Below are 6,045 nucleotides of genomic sequence, written 5' to 3' on the forward strand. Positions count from 1 at the left end.
CATGTGTGCTGCTGTGGAGTTTTTTACTCTGCAGTAATTCCAATACTATCCTGCTGTGGAGTCAACTATTTTACTCCAGCCTAATAGCAGCACATGTGTAGATGCTGATGCTGAGACATTCACTGCATTGTTCAGTGAACGTCTCATGTAGACATGTCCCCAGTGTGCTCCAGTCCTGTCATGCTGCCCCAGCTGTCAAATCTCTACCACAACTAGACCCTGCCCTGCTGCTGGGCAAGAGCTTGTGGTTCCTTGGTGCATCTCAGACTCGGTGCTCCCATACCTGAATGCGAGTGGCTGGACATGGAGATTTACCTGTAGTGCCACCTAGGGTGGAAACACACAACTTTTGGTGGGACAGCCTGCTCTTTCTTGAGATGGAGCAGTTTTTGTTCAGATGTCCTTCGCAAGTGTCCTGGGACAGACCAAATTTTGCTGCCACAAAAAATATGATAAGTTTGTCTCAGGACATTGCAAAGGGCATCTGAAAGCCTGTTCCTGGCAATATGGCAGGATAGGGGACACAGACATCCCACAAGCCACTAATTCTGTCCCAATCCTGACCCCTCTTCACCCCAGGCTCTGAGTCTGCACGCCTGAAGTAGGGGACCTGTCGCAGAGCACTGAGGTGCCCTGCTCCTAAAGAGGAGAAACTGCTTGGGAAAGAGCCCTAGCAGTGAATAAGGAGCCCAGCTGTGGGTTGCCAGGGCAACCAGAGGAAGTCAGCTGACTGTAAGGGGCAGGGCCTGGCCCTTATAAAGCCCAGGGGCCCAGGCCACACTGGTAGTTCCCTGTTAGTAGCCAGAGAGGAAGGAGTTTCCTGAGCAAAGCTGTGAGGAGAAGTCTGACTGCAGGTACAGCCTAAGCTGGGTAAAGGATGGTAGCCCTGGGATGTTTGAGCTATGTGGTTTTAGCCGGGCGGCTTTAAGTTATGTTATAGCCTAGGGGCTTGTGTTTTGTGTTGTTGTTTATCACGGGTGGTTTGGGGGAGGCCTCATAGGGGACTCACAGCGGAGTGTGAGGACCCCAGCGCCAGTGATGGTGCAGCATTCAGGGTGTATAGACCCCAGCCCCAGAGAAGGGGGTAGCAGTGTGGTGGTGAGCCCCAGAGAAGGGGGTAGCAGTGTGGCGGTGAGCCCCAGAGAAGGGGGTAGCCATATTGAGGAAGAACCACATTGTGGAGAAGGCCCCAGAGAGGGGATGCGGAGAGAGACAGGGCTTCAGAGGGCCTGAGTGCCAGAGAGATTGTAGACCTGAACAGAACAACATCTATTTCGTCTGTGAGGCTTTGGGTGTGGTATTGGGGTGGCAGGAGCCATGCATAGCCCCTAAAGCTAGGGTGCCCCGGAAGCACCCATTTGTAGAGCGGGACCCATGAGGGGTCCAGGAGTCCACAGGGCGGAGACTACAGCAAGATGTGACCAAGAGGGCGGAAACGGCAGCCTTCCTAACATATTTCAATATCAAAGACGTGGCAGGCGAGAAACTGAGGGTGCCCTTGGGTCAACTTGGCATGGGAAGGGGGCCTTGAGGAGATCACGGCCCTCCTGTAGGACCCTGCCTGTGACAGAACCCCACGGGGCCTGGGTTGTGTAGTACCACACCCTCTAGAGCCCCAGTCAAGATTGTAATCTCATGGTGCTGAGTGTTGCATGCAGCTGGAGTGACAAACTGTCCTGCCCCAAACAGCTTCCTATGTTACCAAAACAGACAAGGTGAAGCAGGCAGACAGTGCAGCAAACTGCACCCAGCACATCCTGAGAACAGAACTCCTTGGAGACTTCTCCCTGGCCCCTTGTTTAATCCCTAGTCCTCACTGTTCCTGGCCCGTATGTCCTCCCTTCTGAGTGTAGGGATTCTGCAGAAATGCTTCACTGCAGTTTGCTGAGCTGACTTGAAATACTGCACATGGAGTTAATTCAGTTCCTGTGTAATGCCTTGCTGCTCCACAGGTTTTCTACCTCAGATGCCCAGGGGGAGGCAATGGTGTATCAGAGGAGATGCCATCTGACCCGGAAAAGTGGCTCATCAGGATGAACTGGGTCATTGGCCTCCCCAGCTAGAGCATCTGCCAGGCAACACCGTATGACATCACCCCAGTCACTTTCTAACACCCCTTATGGCAAAATCAAATTATTTCCTACACCTCCATTTCTACTCTTTTTAGCACCAGATCAGTGTCTGCCTGAGGTTTTACTCTGACTTAAGACCATAAGGATCAGCTCATGCTCTATTGCTCTGTAGCTGAATGGGTACTGTACTAAGCTGCTGTTAGTATGACTGCATTCAAAATTTGTGGAGTTGAGTCCCACCAGAGTCACATTCCCACCTCACCCTGGTATATTTATGTACTGATTTCTTTAACAGTGGGCATGTCTACTCATGTGCCACAATTAGTGCAAAGTAGATTAATTTACTTTGGTGTAGGATAGTCCTGTCAGACATGGGTCCTATCCTATACCTCAGTAAATTATTGCACTTAAATGCATGTGTAGATGATGATGTCAGGATTAGTTTACTTTGGCTCAAATTGAGCCAGAGTATGTTCAGTCACATTGATTGCACATGTAGATGCGCCCAGTGTGACTTTAAAAAAAAATTTATTTATTTATTTATTTATTTATTTATTTTATCACAGCACAATTAAGGATAAACTCATTCCCAATGGCAAGAACAACTACAACAACAACACGCTACTCCATGGCACAGAAGCAGAACTTCTCGTGCTTGTCATAACCTGCTACTCTGAGATTTGTAGGTCTCAGATGAAATTGCTCCTGAGCAAAGAAAAAAGGGTCAACTTCTTGGAATGCAGAGATATCAGATTCGCCCAAAGAACTTTGTGCTGCTCATAGCCACTTCATCACTTCACCCAAGCAGAACTGCTTTCCATGGTCATAGTGCACTGGTATTTTTTGCCATTTCTCCTGTTTCTTGAAATGCCCTTTGACCGCTTTCTAGATCATTGTCACATTGGTGAAGTGTTATAAATTCTGAGGCTTCCTATGTTGTTTTGCATTTGCAGGAAGGAGCAGTAATAGATAGTATGTCTGCACCATCTCCTTGGCATTCCTTGGCATGCCTGGGGAAACTTGACTGGGGATGGTATGATAGGCCAATAATGTTCTTGGCTCAATAATCGGCGTATGTGGCACGTTAAGTTGGTATTTTGTTATTGCCCCGGTAGGGTTGAAAGGTAACTAACGCTGTGTGGGAGATGACTGGTAATCCCATGATTTGGATCTGCTAATCTTTTTTCACTTCATGAATGATTTACTAGCATCTGTTTTTCCCCCACTTCCCAAAAGCACTGGACATTGGCCATTAATAGTGGTCAGAGTTTTGGCTGGAGTGCACTGATGTTCTTGCCAATACTTAGAAGTATCTGAAAGGAAGGATTGCTTTTTCCACTAAGGGTTACACCACACAGATTTGAGGTTAGAAATATTTTTTTTTCCTATCAGGTCAGATTGGAAAAAAACTGCAGTGTTTTGCTTTCCTCAGTAGTATGGGGCATGATCTTCCACCTAGCCTCATCTAAGCATATATTGACCTAACAAATTGTCTGCCATTGCAGTGGCAGGGCACCTCTACCTGTGGCACTTTGTAGGATGGTTTTGTTTTCATAAGGTGCTTTGTGGCAGTGGTGTACATGACCAACTGGTATGGACATTTTTTAGGGCTTTGCAGCTACATGGTTGCTTGCAGACACAGGGGACTGGAATCAATGGCCCAGGAAGCCACTTCCAGTCTTATGTTCATAAGATTGGAGAGAGAGCTGGTGGTCAGGCAGCCTCCCCACTTTGCTATTGTGCGGTTACTCCAGAAGGCTATGCCTATTTTTACCCTTAAGGGATGGGACTGATACGGAAAACCAAAGTCATTTATGAAACTGCTAACAACAAAGAACCACAAGTGCTTTGCAAACAGATACAAGAAAACAAACTGAGGTGTATCAGCAAGGTGCCACTGACACTGAAACAAATTTGATTTGCCAACATAGAGGCCAAAGCTATGCAGTTTAGGTCCTGATCCTGTAAACTATAATGCAGTGGTGGTTCTCAACCTTTTTAGATTGGAGGCATCCCTGGATAACTTTTGTAAATTGAGTAGCACCCCAGTTCAAAAAAGTCCTGTATTCCTTGCAGGGGAAGGAAGGGAGGGGTGGGAAGGAAGTGGGGACCTGGGAGCAGCTAGGCAGGGAGTCTGAATCTGCCCTTATCTGCTTATCTCCCCACACCTGAAGCCCGAGCTTGCCTTTATCTCCTTAAAGCATCACACCTAGCTTACCTCTTTCCAAGAATCCCTTCAAAAGGTCTCAGGGCACCCTGGCTGAGAATCACAGTATAATGTTTATTCACACTTGTACTCTTAACCACAGTTCAGCAAGGGCTTGATCACACAGAATAGACTACCCGCTCCCCCAACAAGTTAAGCATGTGCTTAAGCACTTTTCTAGATCAGGTTGGAGCATTGTAGCAGCGGTGGTCTGGGAAATATGTAAGAAATGAGGGTTTTGGGGGGATGTCTTTTATTGGAGACATGTTAGACAAGCTTTTTGGGCACTGCCCTGAGGAAGGACACTTTAGCTTGCCTGGCATGTCTTCCAACCCTGAAATGTATCACCAAAAAACACGCCCCCCCATCCTCACTTCTCGTATTTCCTGGACTATTAAGACTACAAAACAAACATTGCTCCACTCCTACTAAAAGGTGGTTATGTGTCAATTAGCCACCAGAGGGAGCTCAAACAAGAGACAAAGGATGTAACAAACACAGAAACTAAAATATAATGTAGTGCCGGTGACTGGAAAACTAAAAATATCCTGTATTGAAACATTTCTGCTTTAATCTTTTTTAAAATACAATACATTGTAGTTTTGTTTGTTTCTCTCCTTCCTATTGTTCCTGAAAACAGTAACTTTGTTACTTTGACTATCCTCTGCTGCTTGTTCCTTCCCTGTTCCTGACTCCCAGTACACCTCCACAACAACCAGGTGTGTTGCGATCCAGGGAGCAGCTGAATTCAGACCGACTTCAGAAGCATGAATGGATTCAAAGAACAAAGTTCTGCCTTCGATCAAACAGTCCAGCTGCTCAGATAAAGGAAGAGACAAAAAAGACCTGACAGGCGGTATACCGAGGCAGGCAGAACAACCGTGGCACTTGGCGGGCCTGTGCCCATCCTGCCCTGGGTGCCAGCACCTGCCCAGGGTCACCTCACCCCGGTGCTTTTTCCTGCCCAGGGCAAGCGGTTGGACTTGATGATCTACCAAGGTCCTTTCTGACCCTAAAACATCCATGACATCGATGAAGAAAGGCCATTTTAAGTACCATCCTCATAATGAATATAGTTAATACTTTAAAACTGTGTCTGGATGCAGATTCCTGAATAGGAGTGAAAAGTTTGTCTGTGCACCTTTGTGCTCTGATCCCCCTGTGCACACACATCGTGCGGAAGATAAGTTGGGTCAAGTCTACAGGACTACTGGCTGGTGCGAGACCCAAAATGTTCAGCACCTTTGGTTTGACACTTCCCGACTTGAGAACGCCTTGGCCCTGCCCCGCTTCGGCCTGTTCAGTTATACCCGTGTGCAAGCGAAGCCTCGAGGCCCAGATGAGCAGCCTTCTAATCCCTTCACGTAAACCTCGGGGAGGTTGTTTGCTTGTTTATTCCTTTATTTATTTATTTATTTTTAAAGAAAACGTCAAATGAAAGAAGCACGCTACTACTCAGACCACGTGGCGCAGGAGCTAGGGGCCGCTGGCTTTGCGCACGCGCAGCTTGACGCTGCGGCGATGACGCGTTTTATTCAGACCGAGCCCTGCGGGCGGGGGCGAGGAGCGCTCCCGGCCGCGCGGGATTCTGGGAGCGCCGCCATGGAGGTGGGGGGGGTCCTCAGGTAAGGAAGTGGCGGCGCCGGGGCTGTTGGGAGTTGTAGTCCGCGGGGCGCCGGGAGAACTCCGTGTCCCATGAGGCTGCGCGGCGGAGGCGCCTGCGCGCGGGGCCGGGGCGGAGCCAAGATGGCGGCGGCGGCGGGGGCG

The 6,045-nt window shown here is 48.6% G+C and overlaps 1 long non-coding RNA gene across 1 annotated transcript; it reads left to right on the forward strand.

The window, feature by feature from the left end:
* The first annotated feature begins 793 nt into the window (after positions 1-793).
* LOC102387033 lies at positions 794-2,955 on the forward strand. The gene is made up of 3 exons (XR_324564.2): positions 794-854; positions 1,953-2,083; positions 2,639-2,955. It is a non-coding gene; the product is annotated as an uncharacterized LOC102387033 (long non-coding RNA).
* Positions 2,956-6,045: the final 3,090 nt, after the last annotated feature.

This window comes from Alligator sinensis, unplaced genomic scaffold (genome assembly GCF_000455745.1).
Source record: "Alligator sinensis unplaced genomic scaffold, ASM45574v1 scaffold773_1, whole genome shotgun sequence".
Lineage (NCBI taxonomy): Eukaryota > Metazoa > Chordata > Crocodylia > Alligatoridae > Alligator > Alligator sinensis.